General features: G+C 36.5%; 1 long non-coding RNA gene across 1 annotated transcript; it reads left to right on the forward strand.

The window, feature by feature from the left end:
* The first annotated feature begins 2,086 nt into the window (after positions 1-2,086).
* On the forward strand, positions 2,087-14,288 carry LOC126648261 (uncharacterized). Its single transcript, XR_007630773.1, has 4 exons — positions 2,087-2,412; positions 6,466-6,625; positions 7,738-7,828; positions 14,238-14,288. It is a non-coding gene; the product is annotated as an uncharacterized LOC126648261 (long non-coding RNA).
* The last annotated feature ends 6,391 nt before the right edge of the window (positions 14,289-20,679 follow it).

The raw sequence follows: 20,679 nt of genomic DNA on the forward strand, positions 1-20,679 counted from the left end.
ATCAGTAACAGTAAAATACTATAGAAATACTCATAACAAAATAAAGTTATGTAAAAGTACCATTGCGGGAAAACCATAGAAACACAAAGAAGTAAGGGCAGGGCAAATGAACCTACATAATGTTTAGAGAAGTCATGTATATACAAGAAGGAAACATTCTGAGGACTGTGCCTATGGTGCATTTAAAGAGGTTGTAGCAGTGAAAGCATCAGGTTCAACTGATGTCCTACACTTCTAACCCTGTGATTCATCAGCTCAGTAATGCAGGAGTGCAAGGAATTTTGATAATTTATATTGATTACTATTTTATCAAACATTGCACAGATTGATAAAACAGTCCACTATAAAAATTATTTAATCAACATATTTATTTAGTGGTAAAACTGTTTGGAAAACAGTAAAAGTGCAAGTAAGTAGAAAGTGCAAGAAAGAACTGGCAGGAAAAATTACCTGATTAAGAAGGTCTTTGTTGTAAGAGTTTGTAGTCCAGATATTGTCTGGGCAGTCTAGTCTGAACATCAGCAGTATTAAAGAGAAGGGTAGGCAAGCGTCTGTTGACCAGAGTTTCACCTCATGTCACCAGTGTTGTAGGTCAGAAAGGTTGTCAAGCTTCATTTGTATATTCCATAAATGTTAACTTGAACTAATTGAATACACTATTAGTTTCAGTGAAAACACTTTTATGCAACTTATTCTGACTTGAGGGAAAAAACTACTTGAATCACAAATCATTTGAATTGATAAACTGCACTCATCAAACTTACTATAAATGCTGTGAAGACTGAAATTTGACATTAACAATGGTTAAGAGCAACTTGATACCAAGAAAAAAAATATAAAATTCATAAGAACAGTTACTCCTGCACTTAGTTTTAGAAAATAATGCAACTATAGACTTGGAAAATAAAGGCAAGTATAGTCTGTCTAGTCTTTCTCATATTTTCATATGTTCAAATCTGGTTTGATGGCATTATTAAAGCAGTGAGTGATGGAGAATATTTATTAGTTAACAAACACACTGAAGAATAAGATGAAGCTGAAATCAGTTTTGTAATATGACAAACACTCTTGTAATGAGAAACAGAATTTTTTTTGTTATGAGTTCAGAGCTTAATCACACAAACTTTTTTTTATAGTGAAGTATTGCATACATAGTTCTGAGCCCGATAATGAAATCTAACCCCAAATATCCATCATTAGACATTCAGACAGACATCTAAAAAACAGGGGAATTTTTCCATATCAACCATTAGTCACCAGCTAGTGGGTAAGCAGTCCCACATTCCAACTCTGTCTGAATTGATTCAAACAATTTTGGTATGTCTGATAAAATACTCTAGAAAGAAATTTGTGTTGACATTGAAACCAGACAGTTGTGCTGAATGTTCAGTGGACATCAGCTGTCTGATTATTTTGCCTAAAGCTGCATGCTCCTTTTTTATTTGTGAGATTTGTTTGTCATGTAACGTCAGTCCTTATTCAATTTTAGCCATGTTTTGCCAAGTTTAGTAGTTTCTGAATTTTTGTGTCTAACTGTGCTAAGTAAGTATAATTAGAAATTCTGAATATGACAGAATGCAGCTTTCATCCTACCCTATCCTGCATATCAACAGCACTCTGTTTACAGCTGCAACTTACATGAACTGGAGTAAAGCAGCAAATAATACATTGATTCATGAGTATCATTTCCGATAACACCTGAAGAAGAGTACAAAGATCAGCGTTTACAGAGCCATTGTACTGTCTACTCTTTTATATAGGTCTGAATCATGGGTCATTTACTGCCACCACTTGTGTCTCTTAGAACGCTTCCATCAGCGCTGCCTCCGTACAATCCTAAACACCCACTGGACGGATTATATGACCAACACGTCTGTCCTTGAACAGGCAGCAGTCACGAGCATTGAGGCCATGCTGCTGAGAACACAGCTGCGCTGGGCAGGGCACGTCTCCAGGATGTAGGACTACCACCTCCCTAAGATCGTGCTCTATGGGGAACTTGCCGCTGGCTGCCACAAGAGAGGAGCCCCGAAGAGGAGGTACAAGGACTGCCTGAAACAATCCCTCAGCCTTGGCCATATTGATCATCACCATTGGTCTACCCTGGCCTCCAATTGGGAGGCCTGGAGACACACCATCTATAACGCTGCTGCTGCTTTTGAGAACACACGCAGGATCACTCTCGAGGAGAAAAGACAACGCAGAAAGAATCACGTCTCGTCTGTATCACCTGGGGAGTCTTTCTGCTGTGCCTTCTGCAACCGGACTTGTCTATCTCGCATTGGCCTTTTTAGCCATCAGTGCACTTGCAGCAAGCGTGGGTAGAGCCCTTCTCAAATCTTCGTTCGTGAAGTCTAGCCATGACAATTTCCAGTACAAGAGAATCATGAGAAAGCAGGATTAGATAGACAGGTACTGGTTGGTTGTGACTTACTAGTCATTTTCTGTTTGTGTTCTACCTTCCTTAGCAAGTTTTCTACTTAAGAAAGTAACTATCCTAATTTATGTTCCAGTAAAACATAATGTTTGAAATGGAAAACCTTTTCTCCTCTTTGTACCTCAAGAGAGAACTAGTTATAAAAATACCTAGACAGATCCACTACAATTATTTTTATTCTCTCAGGTGAATAGAACAGTGTAATGAATTGTTATATTTTCTATGGTTTTCTTTTAGTGTGGAATGTTTGTTAAAATGTACTAGGACATATTAGTACTTATTCCTTCCTCTGTGTATGTAGCCCTTTAAAGGTATTAAACACCTTATATATAGATAAATTATATTGACCTGTTGTCTTTTCATCTTACTCTCTCATATTTAAGACAACATTGGAAAATGGAAGAGTACAGCAGGTATACATTACATTTTTTACATATTACAAGTAAAAATAAAGACAAGAGCATCTTTTCTCCTTACTCCTTTATTAGTTTGCATACGTTTAAATTTAGTACAGTTAAAAAACATCAGTAACTTCAGTGCAAACTATTCTTAGTAGGATACTTCATAGAATCATAGAATCATAGAATTAACTGGGTTGGAAGAGACCTTCGAGATCATCAGGTCCAACCCTTGATCCAACCCCGCTGTGATTACTAGATCATGGCACTCAGGGCCACATCCAACCTCATCTTAAAAACCTCCAGGGATGGTGAATCCACCACCTCTCTGGGCAGGCCATTCCAATGCCTGATCACTCTCTCTGTAAAAAACTTCTTTCTAATATCCAACCTAAACCTCCCCTGATAGAGCTTAAACCTGTGCCCTCTTGTCCTTAGTCATATATATTTAATAATTTGAGTTCTTTGTATTTTCCAAATCTTTGTTTTGACCTTGGATGTCATCAGGGATTTTGAGGGGAAAAAGTACGTCTTCCTTCTTGAAGTAAGCTCATATTACAAGATAAGTTCCATCAAAAGTATTTTACTAATGCGTTGTTCATTGAGCTATTGATGACTTAAACTGTGTGTGGAGTATGTAACTGGATATGTGTAAATTCAAAAATAGGTAATTTTTATAAGATGTGTATGCACTTTAAAGATCAGTCATATGGACTTCTAAATGCACACTTTGAGAAGTTTTAGTATTTGTTTTCGTTTCTCTTGGGAACTCTTATTTTGCTTTCCCTTCAAAACGTGGTTTTCACTCTTTAACCACAAGACTTCTGTTTATTTTAAGAATTAAACTAAATCAGAAGGGAGAAAGCTTAATTCATTAAGATGAACAAACATTGTCCATCAACAGTTTATTTACCTTTTAATTTTTATTTCTTATTTTTTTAAATTTTATCTTTTAAAAATCTCTTTGTAGGCCTCATATCTGCTAGGCAGTAAAAATAAGAGTGATGATGAGCATAGATCTCGACTACTGCATTTGGAAAACATTTTGGAAACACTTTCATTGGTTATCTGGCTTCATTTACTTGTGTTTGAAATGTTAAAAGCAGACTGTTTTAAAATCAGCCTCTGTTAACCGAATTTAATTTGCTCAGTATGACAACTAGACTTCTGAAGATTCAGAACCTTCCAAAGCAAGAGCAGATGTTACAGGGATGCAGTAGCTGACACCTCTGTTTGTGTAATTCCAAATTCTCCTGCTGCAGAGGTGCAAGTATGGAGATATGTGTCCAAAGAAACTACAATTTTCTTGAATTCTTTTAGTATAAACCTTATAGTTAATGAACCCCCGTGCAGTGGGGTTGTTGGAACTGGCTGTATTCAGTCACTGATCACAGAAATTACCACTGCAGCCCTCCACTGCAACATCTTGCTACTTACACCCAGCTAGCTAACACGCATCACAAAGAACAAGTGTTACTATTTTATAAAAAGTTTGAGCCCAGTTTCAATGGACTTCCATCTACTAAGGTCAGTATAAGGACTTTTATGTGTAGCTACGGAATTTTAGGAGCAGATATGCTCTCTTTCTGCTGATGTTTAGCAGGCATGACAGGCAAACAACATCTTCAGCACTGCTTCAGATGTACACTTCATTTCCCTGTGACACTGAATATCTAGAGTGTGACACAGTCTGGGGTTTCTGCCACATTATCTCCAAGTACCTAAGACTATTTAATATGTTTATGTACAGAATAGATTGAGGGAAAGATCAGAAAAAAGGTATTATTTTGTAAATATATCTTCTCAATCTCTTTAATGCACTTGTTACCCATAAGAACAAATATGTGACAGATATTTTAATGAAAATAATCATTTTTCTGGTCTGAACTGAATTTGGTAGAAATTTAGTAATTAACAAGGACACTGGAATTCATAGATGGAAAAGAGATCTTCCTTTTCTGAAATGGAAATGTCATGTTTATCTATGATTGTTAAAACAGTATCAGGAAAACTAACTAAATAAAATTTCAAAGCTTTTGTGGTATTTAATTGACTTCTAAGGAGTTTATAGTACTTTTTTCACAATATGGAGCATGTGCATAGTTGTAATCATCAATAGTGGGGACTATAACTGATGAATTAAGGCATTATAATGTGAGTTTCATAAAAAGATATTGATCCTACTGAACTATAGTAGGGAATAGAGAGCCTTAAAACATGCTCTGTTAAAACTACTACTTTTTCTCCTATAGGAAATTATATTTTAAAAATATATTATTATTTTAAATCTTAGCAGCAGTGTATGTTTTATTTTATTGGGTATTTTAACATTGACACTACAATGTGTTAAAAATATCAAACCACAGTTAATAGTTCTCTACATTTCTTATCTTCTGTGATTCACTGTAGCACTAATTTCCTGTACGACTTGTTGATATATTTCAGTGTCAAGAATTCTAGTAGTTTAAATTTATGTTTTCTATCAGTAAGTTTGTGGTCCATAGTTATAATTACATACAACTTTGTTTCAGAGTAAGATGAGGTATTCTTCCCAAACAAGTGTGATCCTACTCTATTGTCTAAGAACTAGTATATTTTATAATTTTTTCCCTCTTTTTTTTGTATAGGAATTTTTCTAATAAGCAGTGGCATTTTTAGAGGTCAATGAAAGAATCTATTTAAACTGATGTCCCCTGGAGTAATGAGAGCTTAAAAATCTAGAGATCTTTGTGAAGACTTCTTTGTTTTTTATTTATAACAGCACTAGAACAGCACTAGAAGGTATTGCATTTGCCTGCTGAAGTTGATGAAGTTGCCTGCTGAAGTTGATGAAGTTGCCTGCTGAACCTGATTTCAGCAGGTCATTATGAGACATTAGTTTATACAAGCTATAAATTTCATCCTGATTTTACAAGTCAGACATCTTTGTTGCCACAGCCTTGAAAGGGTTTCTGCTTTCCTTTTTTAGTAGTTAAATTTACTCTTCTGATATGTGACTCTTTGTTTTATTCTGACTTTTAAATTACCCCAAGATCTGCTGAAACAGTTTCCATCCCTGCGTACCTAAACTTTACAAGGCATTATATGCAAGATCAAATAAGAATCCAATATCGCTTCGATTTTCATTCCTCATAACTTTCACAACTTATAATCCATATAACCTATTTTCATTCAGGTAAATAATTACAAAGAAAACTTAAAATACAAGGCAGTATGAAATGTGAGGATTTTTAAAGCAGTAATTATTTAACCCCTTAGTTATCTGTATTGCACACAAAACACAGTTTTAAAATGGTAGCATAGACATATCTTTATAGTATAAATCTATGAGATTTATAGTAATTATGTAGTGGATATGAGGTAATTGAAGTAATGCTTGATTCAAACTGTACTAAAAAAAATAATAGTTTTCTTAAAAGAGATTTCATAATTTATGACCATAAAGTTGGAAGCCTCCTTACTGTCTTCAGTAGGAGCAGAAGACTAATGACATTGAATAGTCACTTTCCTAAACTTCAAACTAAATGTTTTTGTGCTAAGTCCTAGAAGTTTCCCTTATTTTTCTTCAGTGAAAATATTCCTACATTTCTGCTATGTAACCATTCTAAGGAGAGATTATTTCTTGCACAGGGTTGTCTATGGATTCCTCCAGTTTGACTTCAGGGCTAGAGCTCAGATTGAAACCTCAATTGCTAATCTCATCAAACAGATATTTCCTTCTGGAATTTATGCCTCCCTACCATGTCTGCATCCCAGCAGCCAGTCTCTCTGCCACGGGTTTGAATTAGAGGTAAAGTGAAAGTATGATTTCACAATAACAGTGATCCCTCTCGTGATCATGTGGGTACTGCATGCAGCTTTTGCCATTATGCTGTTCTGTGGAAAACCAGGTGTTTTTTTCCAGGGCTATCAATCCAACCTTTATCCTATGTATTAAATATGCTTAGGTGAGATCTTGAATCATTTTTGGTAGCCACTCTAATGCTCACCAGCTACTCTATCTAGCTTAACTATAGATCCCGAGATATCTATTTTATGTGAAGAGTCGTTCCAGACTCTACTAAAAACTAAATTTACCAATATTTCTTTTTTTCTTTTAATCATATGTGTAATCTGGTGTTCATTTGCCATAGCCATCTCGAGAATCAGAGGAAATATGTGTACTAGAGATGCAGACATCTAAAACTGACTCAGTTTTCAAAACTCTGTAAATAAAAATGTACTAGTTTTAAAGATTGTGTTCTAAGCAACACATTTTAAAAGGTATATTGTTTTAGAGTACTGTGGAGGTGCTTTCTGAAAGCTGGAGGGGATCTGTGCATATGAAGGCTAAGACACTTGGAAAGTGGAAAATTGGAAGGTAGGGTAACACAGAGGCTTTAGGCTTTCTACAGCGACAAATAACACCGTAGAGAACACATCAAGCAAAATCTAGCAGAAAGTGTGTGAAGATGATGATCATACTTTCATTTTTGTAACTCATGAATATTTATCTAGTGGCTTTCAGAAGATATGCAGAAGATTAAAAAAAATAAAATGAGATAACATAAATTCATGGTTTAAGTCGTTTAGATGTTCGGTTTGACTTGAACTTTTGATTTTTATTAAGAATTACTTCTGGTCTATGGGCTTGATATTTTTAAACACTCAGAGAGGGTTTACTTTGGCTGTAATAGTGATGTAAAATAGTCTAATAACCATTATTTTTGTTATTTAAACATTTTACTTGATTTCCATTCCAAGATAAAATTTATGACACAGCTAAAAGTCATACTAGGGAAGTCTAGAGTTTTTAAGAAATACTCAATTTTAAGGGGTGGAGATATTGGGGAAAGGTAGAGGAGAGCAAGAAGGTTAAATATGAGACTTATCTTTCAGTTTCCTATAACTTTTCTTTTTTAGGAGGATAGTATTATACAGCCAAGAAGGCATTTCTTGAAGATTCATTCTCTTTCTTCAAGGAGATATCACATCTAGATCTTCTCATGCAAAGGTACTGCAAATTGCTAAACAGCTTAAAAGCTATGAAGCTTCTACAAAGTCAAGTATGAACACTTTCTAAATAGAAGGTTCAGAGGGCTGTACTCTCAAGGTCAAGAAGCCTCTTGAAGGTAGTAGTTGTCATTCCCCTTTATTGTAGTCACACTGTCACCTTTCTTACAGTTTTTAACTTGTTTTAGAATAGACTGGTTGACTAAGGCTGGTTAATGAATAAAACTGATCTTATTACAGTATCAGAAGAAGTCAGCTGTAAAGTTGTGGTGAAGCTTATCATAGTGGTGATAATTATCTATCATGCATACTAAAATTCTACAGAAGAGTAATAAAAATGAAATGTTTATAAGCATTGTCCCATACTAAGTCTTTGCATATTTTAATTGATTATCCTACTTGCTAAGCTATGCAATAGTTGTTTTGCACTCTAAGCACTTTAAGTGGGGGAATATTTCAGTCAACCTTGTCTTAGACAGTTTTACAAAACATCCCTTCACACTTGGCCACATCTGTGATCTTATATGTTGATGTTGTTTGCACCACAGTTACAGCCTAGAGAGCCAGACTCTGCTGTTCTGTGGAGGTGTTGGAACAGGTTGTGCATTAAACCAGTGGATCGCCTTGGGTAGAAAATTTCTTGCCAGAACTGGTAGACATATGCAGCTCTTTGCACGACCAAAGCATAGCTACATGCCAACAGTTTTCAAAGGATATTTCTTGCACTCTTTGAACTTATACTTCTGCAATATTGTAACAAGACTTTCTGAAAATATTTTTTGGGACAGTAGTTAACCTTTGCACTCTAGTTCAGGTTTCCTCACGGTAATATCTAGCTACAGTCAAGAGTATACTTCATCATGATGCTTTAGAATGGCTTGCGATCAGATTGATCTTTTTCTCTGAATGTGAATTATTGGCATTTTTCATTTCAGAAACCATGTTTTTTTTCTTCTATATCATTCAGGATTCCTGTGGGAAGTGTTTTACCTTAGTGACATGTTCAAGGTTGTAACTGAGACACAGCACTCCATCAGCCATAACTGTTGCCCAGAATACCTTCAATTTGTTTCAGAAGGCCTGTCCTTGGTCTTGACCCTGGCCATTTCCCTGCATGTTCCACTTTCTGCTGTGAGCTAACCACAGTCCCCATGTACAATCAGGTCTTTAACTCACAGATTAGCAGTGTTGTTAAAACCACATGTAAATACCAGTTTCCTTTCCAGTCACAACTTCAGCAAACTTTCTAGCAAGTGCATGCAGTGGTGCAGGTATTTCTTCAATCTCCTGGAAACACATGTGCTTACCTTCTTTACAGTTCAGGCATTTGTGTGCTTCATGCAAAGGACAGAATGCTCAGACTAAGCAATATGAAAGCTGGAATGTCAAGGCAGCTACAGTTTGGCAAACATGAGCATGAAGTGGAAGGAAAGTTTCTCATAGCAGAGCAGAAAAAATAAGTGCCCAAAACAGTGATATTTACTGCACATGTGCAGAGGATATATGTTGTAGTTTAAGTTTTATTCTGTTGGCAATTAGTTTGGCAATGGTTGAAATATGTTAAGATTTAGGCTCTACTTAATTTACTGCATAAACAAGGACATACCAAGGACACTGAACGCTACCTTCTCAGGCTGAAATGGAGACTGATGTCTGGGCAGAGTCCAGTTGCCTCACATCATTCAGCCCTATAAACCTGCATGACTCTTGGGTCTCTTACACACAGAACGAGTCTATAGATCCTCTTCTCCACCATCTCTAGGCCCTCTTCATCACCCTTTGTTACAGTCAGAGTGAACACAAGAAATAGACTGAGTGTCTTGACTTAACACCAGCTGTCAACTAAGCATTATGCAGCTGCTCACTCACTTACCCACAAATGGGATGGGGGAAAGAAAAAAACTCAGAAAACTGATGGGTTGAGATAAAAGTTTAATAGGAAGAGCCAAACACAACACGAGCAGAGTAAAAGAAGGAATTAATTCACTGCTTCCCACTGGTAGGAAGGTCTGCAACCATCCCCAGGAAAGCAGGGTTCCATCACGCATAACAGTGACTTGGGAAGACAAACACCAACATTCTGAACACGTCCTCCTTCTCCCTTATTCATCCCTCTTTATATGCTAAGCATGATGTCATATGGTATGGAATATCTTTTTGGTCAGTTTGGGACACTGTCCCAGCTGTGTCTCCTCCCAGTTTCCCATGCACCCCAAGTCCTCTCCCCTGCAATGCAGTATGAGAAACAGAAAGGCTTTGGCTCTGCGTAAACAGTGCTCAGCAATAACAAAGGCATCTCTATACTACCAGTGCTGTCTTCAGCACAAACACAAATTATTTCCATACTAGTCACTGTGAAGATTAGCTCCACACCAGCCAAAACCAGAACACAGAGGCAAGTGAGCCTGAGTCTTAGCAAGTCTGTGAACGGAAGTTCCTAATGCTCCAGAGTTGGGACTCAATGTGAGCAGATAAGCAGGGGAGGATTGTGAGGGAATAATTTTCTCTCCAGTTGAATTGAGGGCTCTTCAGCTGAGCTGTAGACCTTGTTCGCATCTCTTTCTGCAGAGTGGAATTTGCATTTGACTCTGGAAAAATGAACTTGATTGCAGCTGTTGCAACTTAAAAAGATCTTTTGCTCCTCACATGACTGCTTTCATAGGGCTGTGTAATCTGATGTTTGGCAGGTAGACTGGCTTCAAACAAGACCAACTCATTAGAAAGCTGGTTGTTTTCATTTTTAGGGATCAATTCAGAAGTATTGCCACCACATGTTGCTTTTAGCATGTAGTTTGCTACATGTACCATCACTAGGGCTCTACACCAGAGTAAGGGATTATATATAATTAAATATATGTTGCTGTAGAGTGACACTGATGGAAATGGAGTTTAAAAGCATTCATTCCTAAGTGTCATGGTCCAAAGGAAAGTGAAAACCTACTCAGGTTCCTGAAGGAATTAGGCCTGTTTATTCAAAATGTCTCTCCCCGCTCTCCCCTTTATATAGGGGGAGAGAGGAATTTTCTGGAAATGGGGTTGTGAACAATACATACAAGGAAAGGTAAGGAGGGAGCTTGACTCATAAGGAAAATCATAGGAGGAATGAATATAAGGGAAGTAGGGGAAGGACATGACCTTATTAGGGAGGTCTGCATTGCAGCACAAAGTAACCAATAGAAAATGGGGACAGAACATAAAGAAAAAACAACTGTGGGATTTTATAAAAGTGCAAGGGTACAGTATAGTAAAGCATGCATTAACAGTAGACATTAAAACTTTCTTATAAAGCTGTCTTAGTCCATTGAATCTGTTCATAGTTTGGTCACAAGGTGCTTTCCTTATCCAGGTCCTCACCTAGAGTTTCTCGCACTCTCATTTTCCACTGGTGAAATTTCTCTTCATTGTCTAAGACACCTCCAACACCTAAGTGTTTAGAAAAGAATTGCATGAAGACACCTGGTAAAGCCTCCATTTGTGATGGAGATCTTATATATAACATCTGTATAGACCATAAAAAGGAATATATACCACAGTTAGCATCTCTAGGAAATAAATAATTTACATGAGTGAAAACAATTAATCCAGGACGTTAGTATAAAAATCAATCAGTATATCATTATAAGCAGGAAATTTAATTTCATCAGTATGTTTTTCACCTTTTTGATACACTTTGAAGCAGTTTTTCAGACTTGAAAGGCCAGATTTTGTATTTTGTGACCATTTGTCTAAAGCATCTTCCTGAAGAGCCTCTCATAGAGTGGCAGTGTCTTCTTGAATTTACTCCACCTTAAAGTATTTTCTTAACATTGAAAACCATGATCTGCTTATTCTTGCCTGGCAAATTAAATTTTTATATGGAGAGTCCACTTCAGCTGAAGAAATAAATTTTCTTGTCTGAATTATTTCTTAGAAAAAACAGTCAGTGCACTCCACTGGTTCTTTAGCATTTCAATGAGTCTTTTGCAGATCTAAAAGAATAAATAAAACTTGTGTCTGCACATTCTTTTCCATTGGATCACTGTCCTGAACCCACACATTTTTTTATACTGAGGAAGACCACAATCCAGATGACACTGTTGTCACCACACAGGTACCACTGCACCTCTCTCTTAGAGCATCCCAAGTGCTGAAAGCAGCCTGGTAGTAGGTCTTTGACTTTGCGCTACATCTGAGGGGAGTTTACTCTCAGAATATGAAAAAAGCTCGAGTATCTGGAAACTGTCTCCCTTTTAGATCCTCACTCAGCATTTGCAAAGGACATTTCCAAGGTTCACTTGCAAAAGACAGGCGATAAATATTGTAAAATCTAGTTAAATATATTTTGCAGTTTTCATCTTCCAGGTTCAGCACAAACCTGAATTTGAACTTGATCTAAATCAGAATGACGAAGAGCAGAAGCACATTAATTTTTCTCACACTCTCAAAGATCCTTTCTTCAGGTCATCAGGTCATGTCTTTAGTTCCTACTCACCAGATTTCTCAGTGTAAAGGTGGTTACACTGTATGGATTCCTCCAGAAGAAATCTCTTGCCATCCTAAACAATTGTTGGGCAAATTTATTTCCAAATAAATGAGTAGCCTGGCTTCTTAAAAATTCCTAAAAGGCACTTTCTGAGTTCAGGCCCTATGGCATGTGGCAGTCTGTTTGTCCAACCACTTCACAGAAATGATATTCTCTGTAGTCTTCAGAGGGAGAAGCTAGCGTTCAGTCAATTCTCCTGAAAAGGCTCTTAGCTGTTAAACAGTATTTCTTATTCCACTCTGCTATTAATTTCCCTAAAAGATTTATAGTTTTACAGAACTGTAATTCACATTTCGTCTGCGTGATTGTATTCTTTCAAGATGTCATCCTGAAGTTATGAGAGCTGTCACAGCTGATTAGCAACTATTCTGCTTTGAGAAAAATTGGAATACACCAAAGACTAAGTTTTTTATCATTTTCATGGTTTTAAATCTAAACATAATTAAAATAAAATCTGTCTTTCAATGTATAGCTTAATTTAGCTCACTTAGTTTGGAAAACAGACCAAAAAAGGGAATATTTTTTAAAAAATATACAAACAAGCTTAAATTTCATGTGCAATAACAGAAAAAATCTGATCATGAGCACAGATACTTCTGAAGAGAAATTATTAGCATTACACATCCTAACTATTTTTACAGAATTAGAACAGGTTAGTTAAAGTTCATCACTCTCTTTCTCCATGTCATTTTTTCCTACCTATAAAGTGATTAAGTTCTAAGTAAATGTTTATTCATTTTGATTTTATTTTTTTTATATTACTCTTTCAACATAGAAGTGAATGATCATGACAGAATATAATTTATTAGTGTTCCTGAAATTGTGATGACTGTGGTATTGCGTCCCTGTCTTGTTCCAATTTTCAGCAAACTTCCAATTTTGTGCTGAGTTAATTTGGCAGCTTCTTGCTGTGCACCAAGAACAACATTTTAACACAGTAGGTAAGACAATGCTGTTACTAACACGGGCATTAATTTAGTCAAGCTCAGTTTGATATTCAAAATTTCACTTGGAAACTGTGTGCAATCAAAGTTCTACTTGTTTTCCAACAAAGAGTGAAGTTAGTCATAGCACTAGTTCTGCTTTTTGAGATATGGATGAATATTTGTCAAGGAAGTTCATAAATTTTTGGCGTTTCACCATCTTTCAAATATCATGCCATTGTTTTGAACGTCCTCAAGGATACAAGTTTTTTCCACTGTGAAACATATCTGCTAACTCTATTGTTCTGAGCCATGCATTTGATTTTTTTTTTTTTTTTTTTTAATATATCAGGGTTAGCTATGTCTATTGCTATTTCTTGTGTGCTAATGTATGTCTGGCTATTTTTAGCAGAGATTAGGAATATATATCAGAAATTTTATTTCTTAATTATCTTTCTCATTTTATACAGTTCTGTACATATATGTATGTGTATTATTCCCGTGGATCATCATAGGTAGAGTACAACAATCCAATAGCTAATGCAGTTTTCCATAAAACCAAGAAGATAGAATGACTTCAATAAAGACTTTTTTTTTAGTACATATTCTACCATAATAAAAATGAAATAACAAATATTATGCAGTACATATTATATTATAAATAAAAAATTTAATAATATATTAATATAAAATGTTCACATCACAAATTTTTAAATGTGGGACACATCAGCAAAGGCTTCAGTACTAGCATCTGATATCAGAATGCTTTTACAAAGTGTACTCATGCAGACATATAACACCAAGCCCTGAAAGTGCTGCTCATAGGTTTTTATATGTTCTGAGAATGTCCATTTCTATTACATGATTTTAGCATGTAGTTTGCCACATGTACCATCACTAAGGCTCTACACCAGAGTAAGGGTGATTTATTTTTGGTGATTTATTTCTGGTCTTTTTTCTCCTAGCTTTCAGAACGGATCTCCTTCCCAGTGAAGGTGTGAAAAGGCTTATTCAGGCAAGTGAACTAGATAAGCAGATCAGCCTCTGATAATTGAAGAGACTGACTTAGAGGCCTAAATGTAACATGGAATTATACACAAGAACTATTTAATGTTTGAATAAAGTTAGTTTTATAGCTGTTTATTTTTTCATAGGACTACAGTGAATCTTCAAAATTCTTTAAGTGTGAATGTACTGTTTTAAATGAAAGAAAGCTATGCAAAATTAGTTCTGTAGAAGATGTTCTTATCTCAGCTTTTCCTTCTTTTTTTAAGAGTAGAAGGAAGCAAGTCCTCAGATACTGAGCTCTTATTTTTAGTTGAAACTTTCCTGAGGTTTTTTGATAAACTGTAAATACTATTCCAGCTGGGACTCCCTGAGTCTCATGGTATGAGGAATAGAGGGTGACAATTGTACTTTTAGTTTCTCATACATGTAGAATTCATAAAAGTGAGAGGCGTGTTTCTCTCATCTTGGTTATTTGAATTGGCATGAAAGTAGAAAATATCATAGAATGATAAAATATGCTGAGTTGGAAGGGACCCATCAGGAAGGATCATCTAGTTCAACTCCTGGCCCTGCACAGAACACTCCAAGAATCACACATGATAGCATTGTTCAAATGCTTCCTGAACTCAGGTAAGCTTGGTACTGTGACCACTTCCCTGGGGAACTTGTCCAGTACTAGAAGTAAAGCAGAATCGGTTCTTTAGGGTGATCAGAGTAATTAAGTAATGCTTTAGTTTTACACATAACTTTGAATGTAAGCCCATGACACTCTTGCTTATCCAATCATTGCACTTATACAAGCCTTATATTTAAAAGTTAAAACCCAGATTACTAAAGACTGATAGATTCCTGGTTCCCCAGGTGCTTATTCTTTCCTGTGGTCAGTATATCTGCTGCAGGCAGATGTGGGCTCACTCTGCCTGTACTATAAGCTACTTAGCAGAGTAACTGTGTTAGCATAGCAGAGAGCCACATAAATATATTCTGCCTATTCAGCTTTCAGTTCAGTTCAGAGCTGATTCACATTTAGTTAAATATGGGCATAGGGAGCCTGCACCTTTCTCCAACATAATGATGATGTATCCGTAGCAAGCACTTAACAACCTCTGAGAAGTGTTCCCTAAATTACAGTGTGTGAGCCATTAGCACTGAGGTTACTTCAAAGCAGTCAGTGCATATTTTATGAGCAATAGAAATCCTCCTGTCCTAGTGCCTAGCCCAGAGCTAGATGGAATTGTTGCTGTTGCTGCTAGTATGGGAATCCTTACCTCAGAGTGTGGGAGTCTTCTCAGGACTCATTTTGAGCTTCAAGTCGTACCTTTCTTCTGAAAACACACTGTGTGTTTGAGCACAATGATGCTTGTTAATATAACTTAGGGTGTAGAAATAAACATCTAAGCCTTTTTGTCAGTTCAGTCAGTGACAGACTTTTGTGATTTGTTGTTCTGTTGAAGTGGATGTCCAGAAGAAGACAAATATGATGATATAAAACTGATGTAACTCTGTTGTCTTGCTTTAAGTTACACTATTGCAATTTAGAGGTGATGAAGTGCTTGTATCACCATCCCTGGAGGTGTTTAAAAGATGTGGGGATGTGACACCTGGGGACATGGTTAAGTGGTGGACTTGGCAGTACTGGGTTAATAGTAGGAGTTGATCTTAAAGGTCTTTTTCAACCTGAATAATTCTAGGATTCTAGCAATATTCTAAGAAATTTCTGCTCCTTTATTTCCAGTGAAAGGTCACCTGTAAAAAAGGCAAAATAAAAAAAAAATGTTCTCAACGTATATAAATGTTGATTCAGATACTCATTTTATACATGGAAAATTCTATATGTGTGCACTCACATAAGAACCATAATACCTTACAGTTGCTATGGTAACTAGAGAGCAGCTGAGGTTTACTTCTTCTATATTTAGAAAAAATATCTAAAATGTCTCAACCAATTAATACTGCAGTTAAAATTTTACCAAGAAAGGAGCTATCAGTTATGTGCTAAAGGCCTTAATTCATCATTCTGAGGCATCTATATATAGGGGTACATCTGAGTAAACTTACAGACCTGGCTGACAGCAAATTTAAGCTATATAGACCACGGCCATGACAGGGCACATATTTGTTCCAAGATTTGGTTCCAAGCTTACTTGGGTTTCTAAATTGCAGCCAGCTTGGCAAGTCTGTCCAAGACATGGGCTAATGTTAATTTCTGCCTTAACCTACCCAGGTGAAATGCTTTAGAGTATCAGCTGGACTTCTAAATTGTGAAACTGTTGGTCCCCTGCGTCATTGAGGCATTGCAGATGTACCAAATGCAGCCTTCATTCAGCACTGTTTGCTGCAGACACTGCCACAGAGCACACAGTGGAAGGGTTGCAGGTCTGTGTAGCTGTGAGAATGACAGAAAGCCCTCAGAATGGTGAAAGGTCATGGTAGGTAAGGTGTCACAGAGAATTTGATCTTTGATTAACAGTAGCTGATTTGATGCTTAGCAGGGAAAGGCTACATATTCCTTCTGCATTTTACTCCTCACAAATTAAATGGAGAAAATATCAATAATAAGAAAAATTCTGATTTTAGATCAGGTGTGAAATGGAAATCAATTTATGTGATGCTGAAAGACAGCACTAGTTTAAAATCTCTTCTGTACTCTCCAGAAATCTTGTTGCTTACTTTTTCAAAGGCTATTACGTTGAATATGTTTCTAAGTATTTTGGGTGCTGGGATACTGAAAGACATACTATGACTGAGCACTGATCATGCAACGTCTCTTAATTGCATATAAATACTTTGCTAAAACTACAAATATTGTAGGAACTGTTTCTTTAGAAATTATATTACTGAGTGGTTAAATCAGATGCTTGGTTTGTGGATTCAGTTAAACTTATCAGTGCATAAAGACCATGTTGTACAAAGTCAGCTTTCTCCCTTACGTTTTACTGCAGGTCTCCAGCTGAAAGCCTGCATTAACAAATGGTGCACCTATAGGTGCATGCTGGTACCTGTGCCTATCACCAAGTAGTTTTGGAAAAAAAAAAAGGGTTGAGGTTGAAAAGAAACAATAGAAATTAGGCAGAATGACTGCTTAAATTATAATTATAGTTAATGCTAGTATCCTTAGATTCTCTAGAAAACTGGTATCTAAAATATAATGACCAACTTTGTCAAACTGTCAGTCCACTTGTTGGCCCAGTTGAGTTTTGTGAGAAGTGCTATGGTGAAATACACAGATCTCATTCTCTGAAGAATATGTTTTGGTTGTTTTTGTTTCTGTGTTTCAGACCTCTGCATGCTCTGTAAATGGCAAAAGGGCAGGGTGGATGCAGATGAATTAGAAAACAGGTCTACCACACAGTTTTGCTCTTTCCTTGGTTTATGGCCTCTCCTCATCCAGAGCATTTTAAAGTCTGTGTCCCCATGCTTTCTATAAGATAGATACAAACTGGATGGTGTGAATATACAGGATAAGAACTTTCATTTTGAGAAAGGGGAAAATGACTAGTTTGGCTTTATATGAATTCTGTGTATATTTTTAAATGCAGTTCTATTCCAGTACAACCTGTTTTAAGTTTTTGGTTGCTTCCCCCCCCCCCACCCCCAAGAACAGATAAGAAGAATAATTTATTCTATTATCCTATTATCTATTTATCTACTCTTCTATTGCTATATTAATAGCTGTCAGCTGCTGACTGTTATCTGAGCAAAACTCCGCAGTAAAGCATTATGATGTTCATATTCCCTAGTATCAGTGTTCATGCTTGTATTCAGTACAAGTGGTCAATAAAAATATTATGTGCCAATTATAAAAAACAGGAGATGCCAGTGTATGCATTCTTAAAAGAAAAAAACCAAAAAAAAAGGGCAATATTCTAGTATCTTATAAAATCTTTCCAAGCCATTGTGTGGAAATGGCTGTGTCATATACAAACCATTGAGGGGAGAGGGGAAAATCAATCCAAATGTCTGAATTCTGTCAAAGCTGACATTTCTTAACCTATTTTACGAGAGGTGAACTTAAAATTATACCTGTTTTTTACTTCATCCAGTCTCTACTAGTAGTCTCAATTTCATAGGGTTACCTAGGAAACTGACTGGTATAGATTTTGTGATTATAAGGAAGGAATAGGTTTGGAAAGCACAGCTGCTTTCCCTCCATAGCTGCTGAACTTGTCTTTTCCCACTGATATTTTTTTTAAATGGAAAAATTTCACCACCTGCTGGCTCCAAGGAAGATACTGCAGCCTTCCCAGCAGAGATGCAGAGAAGCATGCAGGCAATGTGTATTACACAATGGACTACTCGTATAATAAAAGCCTGTTTGGGATTGACAACATTTCTATGCTGATGTTCCAAAACTGCTGCATTTGTACTAAGTAGTTTTGGAGTAGGTTAGCCTATTTTTAATTCATTCCATCAAGGGAATTGGATGTATTCCAATAGATAACCACGCCCCACATGTCTCTATTATAACTGAGACAATACTGTGAAGGCAGTCTGAGTTGTTCAATTGCAAACAAATTATTCAGAACCAATTCCTAGGCCTTTCCAGGGGCTTAGATACCTACCTGTGTGGATAGTCAATTGTACAATATTCAGAAGTATTTATAGCCAGTAGGGTAATATCCATTCTCTGATAGGTAGAATCATAGTAAGTGACATTTTCAGGTATATTTTGGAAGATACAAAGCCTGTAGTGCTACACCAGAGACATGGAAATGAATTCTACTTTTAGCAGCTGTAAGCAGAAGATGAGGCAATGAAGGTGGCTGCTGTGCAGGCTTTCTGTGTCTCTATGCTGTTTTGTTGTGTTTTGTTTCTTTGTTGGTTGGTTTTGGAAGTGGGGGATTGTTCTGGTTTTTGTTTTTTAATTTTATCATTCAATATTATTTGGTTGAACACTATCTTGAAGGAGTTGGTAAGTATTCACTACAGCACTTGGCATTTTTCACACCTTACCAGGCATGATGTAGTACCCTGGGATGAGATTATTTGTTTCAGGAATAACAGTGTACAGAAAAATGTAAGAAAGACCTCAGTGGATTAGTCTTCCTATGGAAGTGGATGCAACTGTGTAAATTTTGTTTCATAACATGTTGTGGCTTTTTCAGCTTGTCCTCCTGCTGATCACCAGTTTGGAGCATGTGGAAAAAAAATACCTCTGTGAAGGGACAATATCCTGTAAAAGTACCGCAGTATAGTAGGGTAACACTACAGAGTGCCTATTTGTAAACCCTGCATTGCACAGGTAATGAAAGTCATCTCATTTTCCCTACAGTACCTCATTTCTTGATTGACATAAATACCTTAAGCCTCCTGCTACTGAAAATGTTACCATTCCTTCACATTTTGGGACTGATGCTTGTGTGGCAGACAAAATCATACTTGAGCTAAACCTGTTTGGTTTGATGTATTTCTGTTTGTCAGTTTCCAGTGTATCAGATCTGGCTGACTGCATAGCTGCACAAGAGGAAGAATGGAGGAGAATGCAAAACACAGAGTACTCACAGAGTAAGATGGAGCCATCTCCTCCAGCAGCTCAGGTTTAGACTGGCTTTTGAAAATGCACCCTTCTTTAGGCAGAAATTTTGGTTTCATAGAAAACATGTACATGCAGGTATAATTCTTTGAAATCACTTGACTGCTACTTAAGCAGGGAGAAAAAAGTGCCTTTTTTTTTATACAGGGTGCTACTCTTTATACAAGCTCATTTGCCTCACTAATTGTCCCCTTCAGGAGAAATCTAGTGGACAGAAGGCCCTCCAAATATGTGTGTGTGAAAATGATGCAAGCCTAAAATTTTAAGGTGAATGCCAGTGTTCATTTTCTACAGAGATATACAACTATCTCATTCTCACGTCTGGTAGTAATTGATCCCAGATGATCTTATTAACTAGGACAGTATGTGGATTTTACTAAGAAAATAGCACTCCTCTCTTCAAGAAATAGGAGAAAAATATAGAGAAAGTCTTTTGTTATCTGTCTTGGCTCTGGAATTTTAAAGTTGCCTCTGTGCTCCTATTTAATTAGTTTCTTCAAGCCTGAGGTCAAACGAGGTGCAGAGCTGGCACATGAAAAGAAACACCAGAGGTCAATTAAAATCATTAAATCACTATCAAACTCATCTGGAAGAATTGAAAGAATTTTTTTCCTTCAGCAAAGACTTTTGGGGAATAACCATATGCTGAAGGGTACACATTTTCCTGGACTAGCAAAGACATGGCTACTCTGAGTAATGACTGTGTTTCATGACAAAACACATTATATGTTAGTTGAAAGATAAGTGGTAAAAAGTCTTTCAAGTACCTTTTTTTCTCAGCTTAGGTTTTCTATTTTCACTTGTTCATTAAAAATCTCTCTGTTGTATATATCTATCTGTACATAAGCAACAGTGGAAGATGCCTC

Source organism: Myiozetetes cayanensis, unplaced genomic scaffold (genome assembly GCF_022539395.1).
Source record: "Myiozetetes cayanensis isolate MyiCay16 unplaced genomic scaffold, myiCay2020 scf1, whole genome shotgun sequence".
In the NCBI taxonomy this organism is placed as follows: Eukaryota; Metazoa; Chordata; class Aves; order Passeriformes; family Tyrannidae; genus Myiozetetes; species Myiozetetes cayanensis.